This window comes from Camelus ferus, chromosome 30 (genome assembly GCF_009834535.1).
Source record: "Camelus ferus isolate YT-003-E chromosome 30, BCGSAC_Cfer_1.0, whole genome shotgun sequence".
Lineage (NCBI taxonomy): Eukaryota > Metazoa > Chordata > Mammalia > Artiodactyla > Camelidae > Camelus > Camelus ferus.
This window is the reverse complement of record NC_045725.1, coordinates 21851280-21873823: the sequence shown is the minus strand read 5'-3', so window position 1 is coordinate 21873823 and position 22544 is coordinate 21851280. Positions and strand designations below refer to the sequence as shown.

General features: G+C 46.1%; 1 protein-coding gene across 7 annotated transcripts in view; it reads right to left on the bottom strand.

Moving 5' to 3' along the window:
* Positions 1–22544, bottom strand: part of NEDD4L (NEDD4 like E3 ubiquitin protein ligase) — a 299160-nt gene that overhangs the window by 180319 nt on the left and 96297 nt on the right. Inside the window, exon 1 of one of the 7 annotated variants that reach the window (XM_032470632.1) lies at positions 2050–2314. The exons of 5 other annotated variants lie outside the window; for them this stretch is intronic. The gene's annotated coding sequence lies outside the window, so the exon portion shown is untranslated. Of the gene's footprint in view, positions 1–2049; positions 2315–22544 lie in introns of those variants that run through there. One more of the 7 variants, XM_014557685.2, reaches the window with a different exon arrangement.

The window sequence follows — 22544 nt, the reverse complement described above, 5'->3', positions numbered from 1 at the left end:
CGCAGGAGGACCTCGGCATTCAGCCTGGGTGGTACTAACCCAGCGAAATGCTAATCGTGGCAGAGACTCATTCACATTAAAGATCATTAACCAGGTGCCTGGGCCTCTTGGCAGGGATGAGAGTTCACAAGCTGGAGAAATGCATTTAGATAAAGTAGCAGCGTCCTGTTGCTACACACACGGTCGGGGTTGTTTCAGGAGAAGGGTACCGCAATGGCACAGAGGGGGCAGAGCCAAACGGCTGCGTCTTGGGGGAGAGGGGGGCATTTCTGCCTTTCTTTCACCGCTGTTCTCCACCCACAGCTGCGGTTAATTCTCTAGGGTTTATTTTCTGTTCTTCCTTCCTGCTTATGAGATGTAACTGTCACCTTACAGGCAAGGGAGTGTACAGATAAGGAACAGTAAACAGGTGGAGTCTGCGGGGGTCTGTGTCTGCGATTTTCCACTTCTCGGTGGAAACATCTCCTTTTAAGGTGGTGGTTTCGACTCTACACTTGCAGGTTCCACACCAAAAGGACGGCAGTTCCCTCTTCACTAAGCTGCTCTGCTATTTCTCCCTCATCCAGGGACCCACTACCACTTGACTCTCAGGCAGAACAAGGAGTCACCACCAGGCAGACAGGGTCAGGAGTTCAGTTTCACACGTTACAAAGAGCCAGGGGTTTTGAAGATTCCTGACAAGGGTTCTTGCTGACATGCCCCGAGCTGCTCTGCCGCTCCAGCTCCCTCCCTTCGCGACTCATAAAAACCAGCAGCAAGCGCCTCGCTCCCCCTTTGTCTAAGGCAGCCAGACAGTCTGTCATCGTTTATGGACTCACCCCTCAAAGAGCAAGTTCTGCCCTGATTTTCCACCCCCATATTACAGAATTCAATTTCCCTCCAATTATGTATTTGCCATAAAACATTACTTTTAACTGAGATGTTAAATGAGGAGGAGGTAGACTCATAATAATTCCTGCTAGTGAGACTTGCTGCAAATGGAAAGACAACAGATTTCTGGAGATCAATTTCTCTATGTATTTTTAATGTCGTTTAACATGAGTACTCTTTAACTTAGAGTCAAAAAAAACTAAGTGCCGGTTTTCTTTCCTCTTAAAGGGAATGAAAGTTTCTATGTTTGGAGGCTGAGGAACGTGGGGGAAAGACAATGAACAATGATCTAATTATCAGGCACCTCATTTACCATTTTTAAAAGTTCGTAACTGACTATCTGTCCATATAAGAGCAGAGCCGTGCAATCCCTGTGAACACAAGTGAAAACTGAAGTTAGGAGTCATGTGACTCGCCCTCTAGCACTTCCTGTAAAGGTTACAAAACAAATGAGGAAAGTGCATCCCAAGAGGTCAGTCTAAAACAAAGAGACAGGTGCCTGTCCCGACGCAACCTTGCTGATTTTATTAGCTATGCTTTAAGCTGAACTTAATATACAGTGAAGTTTTTTTTAAGTTTTTTTTTAATAGAAGATCTGTCCTCATTTCACTTGGGGTTTTGCACCAAATTTCCAAACTCTGCATGACAGATCCCTTCACTGTGCCTATTTTCGACACTTCAGGAACACAGTGATGACAAATGCAGTAATTTATTCATAAAGGGGGAAGGAGGCACCAGGGCAGAAGCTGTATAATTTTTCACTGCACTGAAAAGAAAACAGGTTTCAAGCAAAATGACATAGACTAAACACAAATAATTGTTCACTGTCTACATTTTGATTTTTGAAGCATGCAAAAAGTGTTTAATGGAAATGAAAGAGAAAGAAAGAAAAAAGAAAGAAAAGAAAGAATGAAAGGGAAGGAAGGAAAAGAAAAAAGAAAGGAAGAAAGAGAGGAAGAAAGGAGAGAGGAAGAAAGGAGAGAGGAAGGAAGGAGAGAGGAAGAGAGGAAGGAAGGAAAGAAAAAGAGAGAAAGGAAGGCTAGAAGGCAGGCAGGCAAACAGAGAAATAAAGACCAAACGATTTCCCAAATCCTGGCACATTCAGATTAAAGCTAATGGATCAATGATAAGAGAACATCTTGATGCTCACAAGGAAAAAGGAATCCTCTGGGCACTTACCAGACGCCAGGCAGGAAGACCTCGCTTTAGAGGGGGAGAGCGCTGGAGAGAGGCTGTCTAGATGCAGCCGGCTGTCTACCTCCCTAACAGCAGCAGCATCGAGGAGAAATCCTGGACTCTGCCAGTTCCCCTGCTGACAGGTGATCAACAGCCTTGGAGAGGGAGGCACCGTGTCCGAGGGAGGTGCCGGGGGAGGCAGGGCTCGGCAGCAGCTGCCCCCCAGGCAGCACCCCCGCTGAGAGCCGCCCACCCCAGACACCCTGGAGCAGTACCGGCTGGCGCTGTGCTGAAGCCTGTCTGGGCTGGGAGCTGCTGCTGATTGCTCCTGCCTCGCTCAAAACGGGAGCAAATTCAAGTGTGGGGAAGAGGGAAGCGGCTCATCGGAGGCAGCAGGACCAGAGACTAGGCAGGAATTCTGGGGGCTCAAGCCACATTAGAAACAACTCAAGCTGCGCCCTACAACACTGCCCCTGCAGCACAACATCCTGAAAGTTAACAGCCAACTCACAGGAAGACAGGTGCGTACCTGGCCCCGTCCAGGTGACCCTGGAACCCTTGGAACCCCAAGGCACACAGAATGTCCCCTTTTCAAAATGGATGGCATTTCCCCCCTGAAATGTTCATATCAGTGTTAAGAGGAAGGGCAGTCAAGGAAATGGAGGAACCCCTCCGGACTCTACTGTTTAAATAACTGCTCAACTGTCACTATATATGGAATGAGCCTATATTTTCATCAGACAAAACTAACTTTGGAGTCCAGCTCCACCACCTCGCCAGCTGGGGGACATCAGGCAAGTTCCTGACATTACCCACCTCCGGCTTCCTCCTCCGTAGAAATGCAGCCTTGAAACCTCCTCCCGGAAGGTTGTGAGGAATCAGTCAGACCCCAGACAGAGACACTCACCCCTCAGTAGCAGAGGCTCTGAAAGTACTGTTCTAAATCCACCACAGCCACCCTCTTCTCCTCCCCTCAGCTGAAAAACTGATCCAACGCTCGCCCGACAGAAAAAGGTGTTCCTCCTACTCTCTGCCTTAAACCAATGTCTCCAATAAGTCAGGGGGGCCAATTTAAAAATAATTTTTGCATACAACGGTCAAAGCCAGGTCACATGGCCCCCTCAGCCCAAATTCTGCCAGGGACACCACGTTGCAGGAAGTTTCTGCCCAAAATTCCCTGTAACTTCCCACTACAAGGCCAAGAACATGCCTACTTTCAAGAGCAGCAAAGGGTGTTTAGGAAAAGAACAGGCTCTTAATTGAGCCAGAAGTTTTTTTTCTTTAATGCCTCTCTTTAAAAAGGCAATTATTTCTTAAAATGGAACTCATAGGTTCTTTGTAATACCACTCTTCAATCTGAATGACCATAGCTTGAGTCCCTGTTCAAGGTTCCACGGGAGGGGGAGTCCCAGAATCCCAAGGGGCCAAGAAGCCACCATCGCCATCTGGTGGTGGCTCCTGCACACTGCAGTTGTGAACCCCACACCGTCCTCAATCTGCTCTCCAAGAGGATCTGAATCCCTGCTTTATTACATTAACTCTATGACAGCTAGTTTGGCCGCCAGGACCACCTTTGCTCTCCGCAGCCCAAATCTTCCTCCCAACCGCCCTCCTTTCCCACAGACTTTTGGTCAGGCCACTTACACAAGAGGGAGGCTAGGTTCTTTTCTTCGTTTCTATCTTGTTTCCGCATCCAGCATCTGGTGATTCGATTACAGAGTGTCATATTTCCCAAGATAGATGGAAGAAAGAAAAGCAAAGATCCAGTGTGTTCTCAAAACCTAACAGCCAAGAGCCAATTCTAATGAAAAAATAGGAGGCGAGCATCTCTACCACCAAATGAAGAGACCAGTTGAAGATCCAGGATGTATCCAAGAGGAGGCAGCCCTGACCAGGGAGCAAGACGTGGGCGGCTTCAGCGAAGAGGTTCTGTGCAGCTGGAGGAAAGAATGTGCTGGAAATCAGGTCACAAACAAAGAACTACCGATCAAGAAGTGATCATAACTGCTTCACTCTTCCAAAGCCTTCATCAATCTCGTGCAAACATATCTAAGCCCAGGAGGCTCTCAAAAGCAGAAAACCACCTTAGGGAAAACTGGCCAAAGGGAGGGCCAGGCAGGAAGAAGAAACTGGAAAATTCACATTTAAGTGCTGTCATTGGGATACGCCCTAAAATGCTACTACCAATTTCTAAGCAAGTACTGAGGGGGAATACAACACACGTAGGTTTTATAGGCAGCTGTAAAAACGGCCTGGATGACCACCTGTGCCACAGCTGGCACACCTTTCTCCACGCAGCAGCAGCAGCAGCTGCTGGCAGCGTGAGAGAAGCAAATGCCCCTTGGAGTCATAGAACAGATGAACTTTCAGGACTTTTTACTACATAAGAAGTCCTGCCTTCTTCCACCCATAGGACCCAATTATTTGCAACAGCTGTACAATTATGTAGATGATTGATACTTAGCTCAATTTCACACTAGACTCATTCAAGAGGTAAATTTTATTTTTTAAAGTGGTCAGTTTAAGTGCATTCCGTCTTTCAATCAGAGGTACACTCTCACCTGTGAAATAGCTCCTATATAAAATAGCTTGTATCAAAAAATACAGGCCACACAGGACCTCTCCCACCCCCACGCACGCACTGCCTTGTTCTCTCCTCAAGCACTTGAAAAAACTCTGCAACCAACGCCACACACACCCCCACGGCCACACAGGCGGCTGCTTTGTGCTGGAACATGAAAATATCCAACTTGGATACCGATTCTTTGAAACCATCAGAAATCAGGCAAGCAGGCAGAAAGACACTCTATACATTGAAGGATTTTCACCTAAACCCGCCCCAGCCCCACCCCCACCCCCAGTCTGGAAATGTATGGCTCATGTTCTAGGGCCAGGCTGAGCTCAAATTATTAACTGATGATAAATTCTTGGAGGTCCAAGTCCCTGTGTTTGTTGTCCAGCTCCCAGGAGCACCCTTCAGCATGAATAGATGGAGGCTGAACTCCACTGAAAGACAGATACAAGAACCTGGGGGTGCATCCCCACAAAGTAACCTAGCAGAAAGCACTGATGTTGGTGCTGGGATAGACGGAACAAACGAGCCGGGTGGACATTTCAAAGCACATCAAGGCGGCCGAGTAAAAACAGTAGAGTGAGCGGTAAACTGTCAAAGGACTGACATGAATCACTAAACTAAACTGGAGAAGCCAGGAGTCGGGAGACCCGAGAACCAGCTCACTAATGCCCCTGTGTTCTTTGTTTGATGTATGGCAACTGAACATCTTCACCTTTCTGAAATCAGCAAGCCACTCGCAGGAAAGTCACAAAGGTACTTGCCTGCCACTTTCTCCTCTTGGTACTGAGGCAAAGGTGCACCTCACATGCAGTCAGCAGTGCTGAGAATCAGTAATCATCTGTGATTTGGGGCCATTCATTTAATCTCTTAACCTCAAAATGCTCACATGGAAGGTGCAGCTTCTCAACCTGCAGTTACATGATCCAGGCTTGTGTACTTAGGAACCCAGGTTTGAAAAGCCGACTCAGCACCAGTCTCATTCAGCAAGTATTCATCAGGCTCCTACCACACGCCAAGTACCGGGCCAACACTGGGGTTTCTGGGATGGAAGGGCTTGTCAGACACTGCCTCTCACGGCCCAACCCAGGTCCGATTCTTCTGAAGTAAGTGTCACCTGTGCATACCGTTGACCACTTTGGTTATACACCAAGTTCTAGCTCAATGGAATTATTTTGTAATAAGCTTATCACACCAGTAAAATTTTCAGCTGCTACAGAGTAAGGCCAATGTCTTCTGTCCTAATTTACCAATGGTCTTGGGGCCAGCCTTCCCACAGCCTCAGCCCAGGGAACTTAGCTGGAAAACCCCAATAAATATAGACATAGCTTCTGAATTCTGACATCACAGCCACCATCTCCAAACCCATGGGCTCAGGGCTTCATTTATTGCAACACCATTCTGAACAAGCTTCATTATCCAGCTTCCCATCACCAAGAGCAGGTGTCTAACCCACAGTGAAGTATAATGAACAGTATTGCTGCCTGTCCTATAAAAACCCAAACACAACAGAAAAGGAAAAAAAGAAAACGATTCATTGATTCAAATGGCAGTTAAAAATCTCAGCCATTATAATTATCAACAGTCCATTCAGAAATCCATGTCACTTTAAGCTCTTTTTTAACCCATAATTCTTTTTTATTGAAGTACAGTTGATTTACAATGTTGTGTTAGTCTCCTGGTGTATGGCATGTTGATTCAGTTACACATATATATTCTTTTTCATTATAGGTTATGACAAGATATAGAACATAGTTCCCTGTGCTGTACAGTAGGACCCTGTTGTTTATCTATTTTATTTATAGTAGTTAGTATCTGCAAATCCCAAATTCCCTCCTTATTTATCCCCCCCCCTACTCCCCTGGTAACCATAAGTTTGTTTTCTATGTCTGTGAGTCTGTTTCTGTTTTGTAAATAAGTTCGTTTGTATCATTTTTTTAGATTCTACATATAAGTGATATCATACTGTATTAGTCTTTCTCTTTCTGGTATGTTTAAGCTCTTTTTCATCACTGCTTTAATCCTCTTGAAGGCAGAAGATGGATTTAAACAATGGGGGTAAAAGGTCTGCTGTGAGTTTAAGTCACAGGTTCTCACTCAGATAAAGAGGCGATTTTATTTTCTAAAGTGGAAATAAACATTTCCAATTTTTCTGACAGCAACATTGATTCTTTATAGGAAAATTACACACACACATTTAGGCAAAGGAAGAAAATAAAGACCCAAGAATCTCGTTCTCTAACACTATTGACAGATCTCTATTTCAGATCTCCTGTATTTCTACGTGCATATAGGTGTCTTATAAAAACGATGGAATTAAATGATACAAACCAATCTGTAACTTACCTTTTCACTCAGTGCTATAAAATGTTTCTGTGTCACTAAATATTTATCAGCAACACTATTTTTAGTGGCTTCATGCTATTCCATTTTAGACTTACCGTATCTAAGCTAATTTAGGTTGTTTTAACTCTTCCATTCTGAAAAACAATGCTTCACCCTTATAGCTAAACCTCTGGATACGTAAGGAGATTTATATAAATATACATCCTTTGAGTAAGTAAGGAAGTAATAACAGTCTTCACTGTTCCCTCAGGATGAGTTCCTTTGAAGTATGTTAAGCTAGATAATCAATCAAGTGCATTTTTCTTTCTGTATGTTTGACAGCATTAATATATTTATAGAAGAAAATTTAGAAAAGAAAAAAGAAAAAATAACTGACAATCTTACCACCTTGATATGGTGTTAGGGTTCTGTTGTGCACCCCTTCTAATTGTTTCTCTGTATGTACACATATGTTTTTAAAGCAAATTAAAAAAAATTTTGCCTAAAGGAACACTTAGTTTGGTTTCACTGAAGTTTTGACTTTTTAAAAGAGAATTCCATATAAAATATTCAGTTCACCTACTTTAAATTTAGTAACAGAGTCATAAAACTTTTATTCAATAAGAAATATGAAATAAAAGACATTAAGTTCTCTTGCATGACCCAATATGGAGACAGGGAGGAAGAAAGCAGGGAAAGGAAAAAGGTGGAAAACGGAGGAAAAGGCAAAAAGAGAGGATGTAAAACTGCCCCCACCACTGCCTTTGGGTGGCGGCCTTCACTCTGAAGCATCACTGCCTTGAAATTCACACAGTGATTTTTCATGTAAAGAATAAAAGCCAAAACCCCTGGCCAAAGAGGAAACCACCAAGATATAGTCAAGGCCCCATCTCAACAACTTAAAACTGTTTCATACACACTTCGTTACTGAACTTGAGAGCCGCCAGCTCCTTCAGCCGGTAACCATCAGCCAGACCCGTCCTGAACTTGGGCAGCCGACTGGAGAGCCCAGAGCCCAAACCAGTCTCACAGAACAGGTTAAATACGCCCGGGGCAGATCAGGACAGACCAATCTGTAGTCATTTTAACTCCAGGTTCATTGCTGGGAAGTAACTTCCTTCCCCTGGCTGTATGATTCCACCTGCTCTGGTGTAAAGGTCACTACCTGCGGACTGGTGGTCAGAATGGCGGGAGGAAGAGATACGCCCCCGAGCGCTCCAGGGCTGCGGGGTTCGGGCGGGGAGCTAGCCAGAGGTGCTGAACTTTCCAAGACAAAAGATCCCGGTGCTTTTCAAACAGCAGGCTTAGCAGATAGAGAAAAAGGCAGCAAAAATCTAATGTGGGCTTTATATAAGGTCTAAAAATAGGCCCTTGAGGCAGAATAGTTTCTTTCTCGAGAACAATTTTATAGATTCCTGGGAGATGTCAGGTGTTGAGTAAATATCAGACGAGGATAAAGGCTCTTGGAGCTGCCCTGGGAGTGGGAAGCCCTGGTGCAGCTTCCTTTTCTTGTCCCGGCACCCCTGACAATTGAAAGAAAAGTCTCTGCGGCCCTGCTGCACCACACACTGGCCGGGAGAGGGTTGGGGCTTGGTCTCCATGCAGGAGAGCAGTGTGGAGGAGAGATAACGGACTCCCTGCTTCTGTCTTGCACACAGACCCATGGGAAGACTCCTAGGCGATGCAGCCAGCTTCGTTAGAGAGACAATGACTAACGCATACGGATCACTTGTGGAAAGAGACAGCCTTCTCTCCAGAACAGGTGGAAGTCTGCATTTACTGAACTTCCATCAGTCAAGGGTCGGTGTCAGAGGCTGGGAGGCTCGTGCAGACACCTGCCCGGGAGCGTGACGTCGTTCAGAAGGTCAAGAGCAAAGACTGCATCCTCAGCAACACGGCGCTGGAGAGGGCCCGGGGCGGGATGCTGTGCGTCCCGCGGGTCAGCAGGAACACAGACCGGGCCACGGTCAGGAGGCCCCGGCCCTCATCTGCCTCCACCTGCGATTCCAGGCCAACTGGGTCAATCTCTGCGGTGAATCTCAACACCAATGTATTTGTTTTGTTTTTTGCAGGGCGGGGGGGAGGTAATTAGGTTTAATTTAGTTCATTTTTTGATGGAGGTACTGGGGATTGAACCCAGGATCTCGTCCATGCTAAGCATGTGCTCTACCAGTTGAGCTATACATACCCTCCCCTCCCAACGCCAATATATTTTTGGAACGAGCTTGAGAACCACTTGGCTCCAGGGTCTTTCAGCTCCAGAGCTCTCTGTGTGTTCTGACTGGCACCTATTTCTCCCCAGCAGGTTGGTGAAGGCCTGTCTAAGGGGAGAAGAGAGTAACGCACATGGGATGCAGGTCCTGGTGCCGACGGGACCACACACCCTCTGTGAACGTCACCCACGGAAAATAGTAAGTAAAATGTTTATATGAAATGAAGCTCACTGAGCTTAAGTCCCAATAATGGGGTTTTCACATTTCCACTTTACTCCTCTTCTGGTTTCCAATGACAACTGAAAAAAAGGTGACTCTCTGTCGTTCTACAAGGATGAAGTCACCAGGCACTGCAGTCCCCGACCTCTAACACAGCCTAAAAGGAGTTCAGGATGGAGATCAGGAGGGGGACACTCTCTGCTCTGAGAACACCGGCAGAACAGGCCTTCAGACGGTCAGCTATTTTCAGCAGAGAATTTTATGAACCCACTTTCTTCCATCTTCTCATACCTAGAAAAGCACTAAAATCATTAACGGAGACGTCTGCTCCCCGGGACTAGTGGCAGCCATCTACCGAGATGTGTGCTTGCCTGCCGGTATTCCCTTCACCAAAATCACCTATCTACTAACTTCCCCTCCCACCCTCACCTCTTCAGAACAGGTCCTCAGAGCTCTCTGAGAGGCCATCTCCAGGGCTGCAGTTCTCAGTAAGACCTCCAATAAAACTGAAACTCAGAGCTCTCATGTTGTGCATTTTTTACCCCAGTCAACAACAAGAACCCTAAGAAAAGCCTTTCCCCCTTCCTCCCCAGCCCTCACCCGGTGTATCCACCTGCTGATTTTCCATCCAGAAGCTGCACTTCTCTCCCACTTCTCTCCTCTCTCTTTCCTGTCCCCCCATCCTCCCCTCCCCAACCTCCAATCTGCTTGAGTAACTTTTCCAGGAATGAGTGAAGACAGACAATGCCCAGAAAAGGACAAACGTGAAGTTGTCCCAAAGTTCCTCCAGGTTCCCCAGCCCATCTGGGCCACCTCACGTGAAGCTGACAGCAGCTGATGAGCGAAGGCCGCCAGCCACAGAGGCAGGGAAGCGGTTTCTTTATAGAGCCTCACAGCACTAGGCATTGTGCCCAGTCCTTCCTACCAGGAACAGTCCCGTCCACTGTCTGCTGCTTAAAGTCTTTCCAAGCACCTATGACTTAGCTCAGAGATGACTCTCTTGCATAAAGACAACTTGAAAAAGAGTTCTCCGTCTGGAAGCAGAGAACCAGGGATCTGAGCCCTTTGCAACTTCAAGACCATCAGTGCCCTTCATCTTTTTCTACTGGTGTAGACCAGTGGTTCCCAACTCAACCTATCCCCTGGGCGGGGGCTGTAAACACCAATGTCCAGGCCTCACCCCAGACCAGCGGAATCAGGCTGCCTGGGGGCCGGGCCAGGGTGCCCCAGGTGCTTCACAGGCTGTGAGGAGAGCAGAGTCTGTGCAAACTGGGGTCCAACCCAACTCTGCCATTTCCCTGCTGTGACTTTGGGCAAGTTGCTTAGCTTCTCCAATCCCCGTTTTTTTTCTCATCTGGAACCCGCAAAGGATAGTTTCTACCTCCTACGATCATGCTGACCATGATTTAATTATAATGCATAAAACCACAATAGCTGAAAATACAGCAGGTCTCAGACTCTGTCTGTAAATGACAATACCAAGGGACAGAGAGACCCATTGGGGACATGAAGAGGAAATGGAGACGGAGGGCGGTGACTCACTGGGCTGGATTTTTTTTTTTTTTAAACATAAAGGAGTGATTTACTCCAGGATAGGTCACTTTAAAGAACATTCCATTCCCCCTGCTCACAGGTGGGGGATGACCCAATAAAAGGCAAGTCCTAAACTTCCCCAGAGCTGCCGGCTCTGGCTCTGCTCTGAGTGTGAGCCCAGAGCAGCCATCAAATAGAGAAAACCTGCTGAGAACAGAACCAGCAAAACAAACAAAGGCAGCAGAGGGCAGGAGCGGGGAGCAGAGCTGATGCCGATGTGGGAACACGGGGTTCGGCTGGTTTTTTAATGGACGTTTCCGTTATTTCTGATCTTTTCTGATTCCATCAAGGAGGGACTGGACATTCTTGTACCCCCTTCACGTCACACACGTGCAGGTGTATCTTTTGGACCAAGCGACAGAGCTGGGAGTGCTGGCCCTACGTGTCTAGGCCGTTGTCATTTTGATAAACATTTCCAAATTGCTGGAGGTTGTACCCACTTCAACGCCTGCAAACCGCAGTTCGAAGGGGAGCTGTCTGCTCACACGCGTATCGACACAGTGCTATTAACATTTTTAATTTTTGACAATACGCTCGCTGAAAAAAGTATTTCATTTTATTGTAAGTGAGGCCATCTCAATTCAACTGCCACGGCTATTCCCTTCGCTGTGACCTGTCCATTTGTGCTCCCTGATGATCCTTTATCAATTAGGCCACTGGTCTTTTCAGTGATTTGCAGGTCACCACGATATATTAAGAAAAGTAGCTCTTTCTGTGTCATAGAAACGGGCGATATTTTCCCCAGTTAGTCTTTTTCAAAACTTGACGGTGTACTTTTTGGCCACACATGCTCTTTGGACATACTCATTCTGGTCATTGACCGATTCTCTAATTTTTTGTTGTCGCTGAGATGAAACCATTTTTTTTCCTTTCCGAAAAAAATTCGTAAGGTTTGTGAACGTTGTTAGTTTTAACGTGTGTGTTGCGGAAAAGGCACCATTCCTTTTGAAATGTGGTCCCAGCAACTCTTGTTAACTCCAAGCTCCGCAGCAGAAACTTCCAGGGAAGTGAGCCTTACTGAGGCCACAGATTCGAGTAACCTGACCTCAGGCCTCCCTATCAGCCCCGAGGCACCAGTGTGAACCCACGCTCCCTGCTGAACTGCACAATTACATTGCCCTCCAATACAGGTGCCCTGGGACCAAGGACCACCACTAATTAACATCCCTGATGGTCTCCTGTTGCAAGAGACAGGTGAGTGGGGCTTAGAGAAAGAACATCTTTTATCCAGAAGACAAAACTCTGAAAACCACTTCTGGGAGACACATGCTAGAGGAGCTTTAGAACCTGACCCAGCGCCTCTAGAAAAGTTCTGTGAGCCACCGTCCCACGTGCCCAGCAAGACCTCTGAGGGGATGCTGGCAGCAGCCCCAGCAAGGCCTCAGCCCCGGGGCCCGCTGCGGGGAAAGCGGGAGGGTGGGAGCCCTGTGAGAGGGCGAACCACCGCCCGACCTCAGACCCGTCCTCCCTCAAGAGATGACTCTGCAACAGGGCAGGTCCTCCAAGAATGGTGACGCCAAAGCCAGGTACACCTACCCTCCTGCTAAAAGTCCCTGCCACCGACATTTGGAAGCCTCACGGCCTCAAAACACAAGCCTCCTTCCCGTAAGTTGTTGTTTTCCTAACTCATGTTTTCTTGCTACAAATGAACATGGAACTCCTTTGATGTCAGAAGTTGAAATGAATAAAATAGCCTGTAAAAAGGGAAGAGAGCAGAATTTAAAAAAAAAAAAAAAAAGTTCTTACGTTAAAAAAAAAAAAGTGAGGCCAAGTACAACTCGGGTCATTCAAATTGGAAAACTGGAAGCAGCAAGTTTAAATGATACCCACAAGGGCAAGAAACGCTGGCTATAGCTAGCAGGCCCAGGAGTGCAGCAGAGGGCTTTAAAAGGACTACTCCATCAGCTAAATCAGATGCCACAGAAAGAGCTCTCAGCAAGGAGGGGGCACAGCGGGGTGAGGCTGTGGCTCTGGGCGCAGGTGAAGGTGTTCATCCTACCAAGAGAGCTCACTAGAGGGTGACACCGCCGTGGACTCCCAGCTACGGTATCTTCTAAGTCCCAACAGAAGCGCACCTGTCTGGCCAATGATCACACCAAGGATGGAGCACCGCATGGGGGACCTCCAGCTGGAGCTTTATCTGTAACCAGTGGCAACCAGGTTACTGAGAGTGAGCATCCTCCAGCCAGGTCTGCCAGGGCAGGGGTCCAGAGGTGAGGGTGGGGAGGTGGAGTGCATCTTTCAAGGTAGCTTCCTCTGCAATTGGCCAAAGACTTGATGATGAAGGTGGAGAGGTGCAGAATTTAAGCTCTGAGCAGGCAAGGACCCTAAGTTCCCACCCTGCCCAGTGCCTTCCACAGCACATGGGATATTGTAGGGGCTCAAAACATCAAGGTACAAACCCAAGTGTCCAGCTGCAGCAATAGTTAAGTGCCACTGCTGTCACTTCTGGCCAAACTAGGAGGTCATTTCCAAGCCAAGTCCGGGTTGGTGACCTGCCCTTCAACAGAGTGGCTCTGCAGCGTTCTCAAACCTTACTTGGCCACGGAAGAGGCTAACACAGAGATACACATGATGGCCTGGAAACATGTCCGCAGTGTACTGGAGAGTTCAGAACAAGTTAACAGGATCATACAGCGTGGTTCTCATGCCTTCCCCGCCATCACACATGCAAAGACCTGAGGCGCTAAGCTCAAAGGGTCTATCTCAGTAAGCCTGGGGCGGGAGGCAGAGAGGGGCTTTTATTTCCTGTCTCCTACAGTCTACTGAGACTTCCACAATAAACATGCACCATTTTCTCCATCGCTTAAATATGTAAATTAGAAAGTAAACAACAAAACTCCCCGCCTCTGCCTTTCTCATTGTCATACTGGCAAACTACTTACCCCAATGTGCTGCCCATCAGCACTGCTGGGTTTCTTTTTCGGGGAAAAAAAAAGAAAAAAGAAAAAAAAGGAACAGAATCCATCCATCTCTCTTCCAATGGTCTCACACTGTTTTCTTTAATATGTACGTTCTTATTATTTCAACCCAATGTTAGGCCCTGCCGATGGTATTTACAAGCTCATCAGATACAGCAACATTGAGTTGGCCATCCTCATTGTTCTGAGGGACATTCTAGTACATTCTGCAAATAAAGCCCCAGATTCACCACAAATACCTGAGAGGGTAAAATGAAATAAGAGGAAGGCAAAGGGCAGGGAGGGGAAGGCTTGAGGGGAAGCCAAGTGAGGCTGGGACACAAGGTGACAAGAACATCTCTTGCACTGACAGTCAACGCCCTCTGGATGGTTGAAAAGAAACTATTTTAATACCACTGCAACCCAACACACACTTTTCTCCCTAGCGCCTCCCCGATTCTCCTGTCCCACTGAAAGCATTCATGGCTTTCCTCGTGCTTGTGTGTTTTGACAGTATTTGTAGACACTAAGGAATGGCAGAGGACAAAAGACATTATTGCAAAGTGAGGAGACAAGGGACCCAGGTGGTTTTCCTCTGGGGGTGTCTGAGCCACTCCCTGCTCTATCCCTTGCTGTAACCTCCCCAGTCAGGCAGGCTGCCCACAAAGACTCATGATCCTGCCCCCAGGAGAGTTTTATCTAAAAAACCCCAAGCATACCTGAGAGAAAATGAGCCAATCTTGCATTAAAAAAACATTTTTTTTAATTGCTGCTGCTACTGTTTTCTGGGGGTCACTGTTCTCCATCTGAAAGGCATGGCTGCCTCTATGCCTCATTAAAAATTTACCTACAGAGAAGAGATGACAAGAGAAGAATTTTAAAACCTCTTGAGCCCTCTCTTGAGCCTGTTTTTCACATCATGGATTGCTTTCATTAACTTCCCTGTGGCGCTAAAAACTCCACCACCTCAGGCAGAACCATATGCACAAGATATTTTTCAGTTTCCAAAACCAAATACAAATATTTGAGACCATCCGTGCCCGTTTCCCACATTAGTGTGGATACAGGCAACTCTTTATAATAATATTTTTCTATACTAAGAATGTCAGTCTGGAAATTCCTTTCATAAAAGAAAACGGAATGAGTTTTGAAGTTCTGATCCATAAAAATGTGAAACTCGGAGTGCATGAAATTCATTTCGTCTTTGGGTCCACACTGGACCCTCATTTGAAGAATTTCATTTCTTCCCAATATTAGTTAATTGTTCCCTTTATAGTCTGTGGCATTTTATTTTGAGGATTCTACAAGTTTAGGAAATTATTTGGCAGGGAAAGGGATGGAGAAAAGGGGGAAATAAAGTTCAATGCTATGTTCTGTCTAAAATCAGCTATGTGAAAAGTATGGACTGTTTAAAGTAAAATCATTCGTTCCTCTGTATATGTGTCACTATCTGAGAATGATTTAAATACTTGCCAAAACAAACAAGATGTGAATTAATTTTAAAATTTAAAAATTAATTTAAAAAAGGACTCCAAAGGATTATTAGATTTGAGTATCATTTTAATAGTCCAGAACAAAAACACACCTGATGATCCGGCCACCAGAGGGAGCTGTAAGTCGCCCATCCACCTCAGTGGACACTTAAACAGAAAGAGCCATTCACAAGCCTTCATGGTTAGGGATGCTACACCGTTCCTCTCCTCCAGTGAGCGTCACATGGACAGAAGGATTAAGGGTGAGGCACTTCTTAAAGCACAGAGGAGCTGGCAGTAATGTGGTATGTGCTAGCAGAAGTATTTTATATTACTAAAATGTATAAACTGAGTACTGTAAAGAATGAGGTCCTAACGACACATTCAGAACAATAAAATAAGAAATTATGAAATGAGAGGATAAGGCAAATAGGGGCATGTACAAATCACTGGGTGAGTACAAAAGCAGGGAAAATTAACTGAGCCTAGTGGCGGCGGTGGGGGTTGGGAGGTTGGAGTGGGGGCGCTGAGAACCAAGGGGAGTGAGGAATGCGCATGCGCCACAGTTTGCCACGCACGTAAAAGTGGTGGGCGGGGCGGTAGCTGTCAGGGATTCGCTGGCCCAAGTGGAACCACAGCAGGGTGAGCAGGACGGTCTAGCAGAGGAAAGTCCCAATGCCATGCGCCCACTGTGACCACTGAGCACAGTGATGTGCAAACGCTGAGGCCCCAACATGGGCAAGGTGGGCACAGACTCAGGGAAGGCTGCCTGAGGGCGATCTCATTGGGGGTCGTTGTAAAGGAGGTTGTGATGCAAGAGGGGATATGGTGGTCGCCCTGGGTGCCATTAGATCCACGGACTGAGCATGGCTGCTGGGGTTGGGGGGAAGGGGGCCAAGGCCAAAGGCTGCACAGAGGGCCCTGGAGTCCAGGCTAAAGAGCCAGGACCTTAACCCACAGCAGCCAGTGATGGCTGAAGGGTTCGCCAGGAACAGGATACGGTGTGCTGGAGAGGGAGCATTCTCTGCGTGTGCAGACGGGCAGGAGAGGAGGGACGATGCGAGGGCTCGGACCCCACTCGGGAAGCCCCCCACACAAACGCGGAGACCAGGCCAACAGAGGGATGCCACAAACAAGGACAAGGCCCAGGTCCCTAACCTGGACGCCTAGATAGGCAAGTTCAGAGAAAGAACAACTCTTTTGACATTTCAGGCTAAGAAACTGTGTAAGGGCAAACAAAAGAGCCTAGGTAGATGGTCATTCAAATCTCATTTCTAGCATGAGATGGTTCAACTGTATTTGATAACAGACAAACTGAAATCACTGCGCAGGGAGCGGTAACCCATTCTGGAAGAAAGGAATTTACACGTTTTTCTTTTACTGCCCAGATAACACTGAAAATCGCTTCAACAAAATTAAAGCCACTGTTTGCAATAACTCCCAAGAGTTTACAAGTTAGAGAGAGAATATACAACCAACACTATAGTTTGCTCACTAGCAAAAAAAAAAAAAAAAAAAAAAAACTGTGATAAAGTTATAAGATTCATCCGTTTTGATTTCTCAACCAGATGCCCTTCAACTTGAAACACAGTATTTCTTTCAAATGTTTCTCTACCTTCCTACCATGAACACCTTATTTCCAGCATCTAAAAATAACAGTGACTCGAAAAAATAATCAGGTCTTCAAAAGAGAAAGCACAACAATGTACCTTTACCAAGGGAAGACAGAAAAGCCAACAAACCTTGGAGCGTATTTAGGCCCCATTCCTCTCTAGAGGCCAGAAAGAATGTTAGCACACACTCATTAAGAAGGGGTAGAGTGCGTGCCTAGCATGCACAAAGCCCTGGGTTCAATCCCCAGGACCCCCATTAAAAATAAATAAATGAAAACCTAATTACCCCCCCCAAAAAGAGGCACGGCATATTTCATATCACTTGTGTTGATATTATACAGTAGGAATGCCAGTTCTTTTAATAATTTACAGAGGACTTACACATTACAGATTCCTTATTAATCATTACTTCCACTGAGGTCATAAGTTGAAGAAATATTTGGAGGAGAAAGAGGCCATATTTTAATGGCAACACCCTAATTTAAATGATGTGTCTTCATTTATGTGTATGCATATAAATTCATGTATTTATATACAAAGCAGTGAGAAATCGTCTTCTCTAAGACAAAAACATTTTACAGTTGTATTCATTTGCAGACTTCAAAATTCACAGTGCACATCTAAAATGTTTGATAAGGTGTATTTTAAGAATGCTGCCCTTGGAGAGAAAAGGGAAAAAAAAGTAAAAGCTTCTGCCATTTCTAAGAACCCTACTCCCTCACGCCCAGAAAGTCAATACTGGCTGAATTCCTGTCTGTCACTGACCAACCAGCAGCTCAATGAAACAGTTTAATCTGGAAATCATGACCAAACAACACTGGCACTCCCAGATCTAAATACATGTATTTATGTTGTAGAGAATCAATAGCTTATACTCTCAGGGGCTGGCAAACTGTGACCCACAGGCCACTGGTACATGGCCTGTCCATTCATCTAAAGGCCGTACTGGCTGCTTTAGTACTATCTGGAGAGACTCTAAGTTCAGTCAAGCCTCCCTTTACAGAAAAAGTCTGCTGGCCCCCGATGCAGGTGACTGCCTGTAGCACCTTGAAAAGGTTGTGTTTACCATTTAAGAACCTGTCAGCTTAACAGTCTTAAGAACTTTATTTTCCAGATTCCTGCCCCCAATATAAACATCAGATAGAAATAATTTAATGTTTCTTTGAAGGTGAAATAATCCAACAAAGGAGATTTGGACCTGAGAAATAATATTTTGGGGTTCCAGAGATCTGCATCCAACATGGATTCTGGATTGGGGTTTTTTAAAAGCATCACTTTTAGGTATGACAATATTTTCACTGTCAGTAATGCCATTTCTCTCAAGGCAGGTGCACAGTGGGCCGGGGGAGCACCTCTTGAGGCCTCCCCAGGCTCTACCACTGAGAACTGGCCGGAGAGCCAGCCCTCACCACCTAAAGCACAGGGGAACCATTAGCAGACAGACAAACATCTCCCTTATCCCTTCGGGGATGAAACTACAGCAGTAGTCCCCCGCCATCCTAGCACCGCCATCCTAGCACCGGTACCTACTGGCTGTGTTCCTGAAGCTGGGCTGTTAGCTCCATTTCTGCAAAATAAATATTTTCTTCATTGTCTTACACATTCCAAAATGCCTTCACTTCTGACTCATCTCTAGTTGGCAACATTCCTTTCCTTACACTTAGCTTCTTATATCCTTCCCCACCTCCCCCTAAAAAAGGAAAACCATGAGACAAACAGAGAACCAACTTCAGGATAAAGCAAGAATAAAGCTATGGGGTGAGGGCTGGGCGGGGTGGGTGGTCAGAGGCAGCTGAGGAATGAAGGAGGGGCGGGAATGAGGAGAGGGAGGCAGCTGGGAGAGAGGCTGCATGTCAGGCAGATGATGCAAACGCCCCTCCCAAGGCATCCTTGGATTTCTGCCCCTTGGTAATTAATTATGCTAATGGATTAAAATACTGCCCACAGCTCTTCAGCTGCTTTTAAATTTTCCCATTTTCTCAGGCTCCACTCTGACCAGATGGACAAAATTTAGTAAGCATCTACTATTATGGGCGGGGCACACTCATCTTCCTAAAACACATCAAATTCTCCACCTTACAGACTCAGTGACCAGAGCATCGTTCTAGACTGACAAAGATGCAGGTGAGATGTCCTGCAATTTTCCCTCCACTCTGTTAAACCATGCGGCTGAGCCCAGGCTCCTTAGGTGACAGATACCAACATATTCATGCATCAGGAGTCAAGGCAAAGCAGGGGACTCTGAACAAGAGATTCTCACTCACATGACATCAGGGAATGGTTCATAAATGTAGCCTGCTTACTTCACCCCTTTATTTACCAAAATTGGAAACACACAAAAGGCAAGTTTATATGGGTATATTTTAAAACTGATCAGATATTCTCTGCATTCCCAATTAGGACATACTCCAACATAGCCTTTCCAGCGACTCAAGATCATTCTAAAATCTATTCAAGGGGTGGGGCTGGGGGTGGGGTGGGAGTATAGCTCAGTGTACTTGGCATGGTCCTAGGTTCAATCCTCAGCGCATCCCTTAAGAGAAAATCAGGTAGGTAGGCAGGTAGGTAGGTACCTATTCTTAGGGCACTGGCCACAGGACAGTAAACCTGAGAGTCTTATGCAGAATGGAGACTTGCCGGGCCCGTGCACGACTCATTTGCCACCTCTCATGTTTCCACCTGGGAAACCTGGTGGCCTGAATGGTGTGCAAGTGATGACTGACATATCTTAAAATGATGCTGTGTAGATTCATACATGCAAAGAGCGGGAGATGAGCACCAGCATATACGAAGTCGTGTGGCTGTTATGGAATTAGAAGGGCTTTCTCTTTGGGAGGAGAGGGTTAACGCCCTTTAACGTCATTTCAGGGTTTGGGGCCAGGGGAGTACAATTAGAATAAACACTGAGAGCTGGGTTCTCTGGGCTCTCACATGAGTAATTGTGAGAGCTCTTAGGTGCGGGGATTTTAAGACAAATGCTTTTTGGCCCAGAAGCCATTAGTGCTGCGGTGGTGACTCTCAGCAATGCCCCAGATAGCTCAGGCAGCTCCAACAGGCCTCCAGAGACGGAGGCAGATGTGCAGGGAGCCGGCAGACCACGGACGCCGCCTCGGCAGAGCGGAAGGTGCCCCAACTGCCCAAGTGGGAAGTCAGCTCTCCTCGCCCCGTGCAGGGCTGAGCCGCAAGGCCAGGTCGGTGGGGGAGGCTGCCGCGTGCAACAGGAGGTGAGGGTGTCCCTAGTGGCCCTGAGGGCACGGCCTCACCTACACGGCACACCCAGCACTCGCCCCCAGCCCGACAGCGCCGCAGGGACATGGGCCAGCGTGTCTAAGTCGCCGAGATTTTCCAGAAACCTGGAAATCTGATTTTTTTTAATATGGAATCTCCCAAAAGTTGGCTCAAAATTTTTATTTCCTTGTTTTAGTGTTTCACAGGCCAAATAAACACACGCATGGGTTCAGTCTAGGCCACAGGGGCTGACACTGTACAACTGGCTGAATCATGTCCTAAAAGTGCTTCCAGCTTGGCGAGGGGACTCTCAATATCTTAATAAAGCCTTCATGTTTCTCTGTCTGTAAAAGGGGTTCTTTTGTGCAATGTTTTCCAAAAGGGGCAAAGAAAAAAAAATAATTGCTAATCCTTTGGGAGAAAGAGTGAATTCGTATTTAAAACTTACAGGGGTCTAGTCCCAAATTACCACCTCACTCATTTCTTGCTGGTCACCTAGGGGACAATGTAGGAGAGGGAACAGAATTCAACTCAGGGGTGGATTTTAGCATCACCGGTTATGGGAGAACCAGACATGGGGTCCCTCGCAATCTAACAGCACCCTCCATTCCTGTCCCAAATGTTTAAACTGAGTTTGGTCGCGCTTTTAGATACAACTCCTAACCTACAGGAAACCCAGGAGAAAGGAGAACACGTTAAATGATACCAAGGTAAACAATCAAATGAGAGCAGAGAGACGGCCTCCCGACATCTCAAGGTCATTTAAAAAGGGGCTAGAAGACTGTTTTAGAGCAACGGGGTCTTAAAGAGACCTCATAGCTAAATGCAAATACCTGATTCTCAACTGAATTCTGGTTTAAACAGCCCAATTGTAAAAGGCTTTTCAGGGCCAACTCGGGGAATTCAGATAATGGACTAGGTAATAGAGCCCATTAGACAATTACTGTTAATTCTGTGAAAATTGCGTTGTGGTTATAAAGGAATTCTTTTTTTTAAGAGACACAGGCTGAAGTACTTAGGGGCTAAACGTCATGATGTCTGTAATTCACTCTTGAATATTTCAGAAAAAAACAGATGCAGCAAATGTAGCAAAATGTTAACATCTTACATCTAGACAGTGGGGATGGAGGTGAGCTGGTGCCACCGAGCCACTGGTAGGTGGCATTAAGTCCCCATCAGTCTCAATTACTAGTAGATGGAAGGATTTGGCGGGGGGCACATCCCTCCAATGTCCGAGTCCGTACGTGTTTTAAATTTTGAACCACCTGGCTGCCAAAAGAAAAAGTGACAGCAACTCAAACAGGTGTAACTTGCTGCCAGCAGCTCATCACACAAAATAAAGATGCACCTGTGAAACATGCGTCCTTGAAACCTCCTGCACAAAAGCATAAAACTCTAGAGTTGGTTCGTCTCAGTCAACATTGCTCAATTTTAGGGGGCAGCTTTATAGTCTCAGAAGCATTCTACATAAACGCAAATGAAGAGTCTGATCATAATTAAGGAGGAAAAGAGGGGAGGGTAGATCTAAAACTTGCATTAAAGTGATCCTTTTCAGTGACTGCTTAAGCCCATAAAAAAGGGTTAAATGTCTTCAAACACAAGCTTCACTGAAAAGAATCCAGTTTGAAACTCGAAAAGATATTTTAAGTTAAAAAAAAATATAGATCTTAGCAAAGTACATTTACTCTAAATCTAATACTTAATGATATTTGCTCACAGTTCTGAGCACTTGATCAGCCGCCAAATACAATGGCCAGTTCTTTAAATCTGCCTTTTAAAAAACGCCTAATTATCTAATCTAAAAGCTATCCAGCCCAGTGGCCCATCCAAAGGCTGGACTTTGGCCATTCAAGAAGAGTATTAACCCACCGCAGGAAAGAGCTCTTAAGTCAGATCAACCTGGACTCAAGGTCCCACCTCTCACTACAGAGTGGTTTCATCTTGGGCTGATAACAATCTCCCTGAACCTCAATTTTCTCACCTAAAAAAAATGGAGACAATTATTCCCTCTTCATAAAGTTAAGGCAGACTCTGCTGACTTTCTATCACATTCCGTGCACTGGGCCAGTGAACCAGCAAGCATTCAAAACAGTCTGTAACTAACTTACCTTAAGAGCCAAGGCCGGCGCTCAATTCACAGCTCTGAAACTTACTAGCGGTGTATAGAGTTTGCAACTTACCTCTCGTGCCACATTTTCCTTATCTGCAAAATGGAAAGAACACTGGGGCCTGCAGCAAAGGTCTTTGGGGAGAATCAAAGGAGCACCTGTGTGAATAGTGCCTGGCACGCAGTACACACTCAATAAACACGAGCTGTTGTAACTCGCTCCCCTCCTTCCTTATACCTCACTTTAGGAAAACAA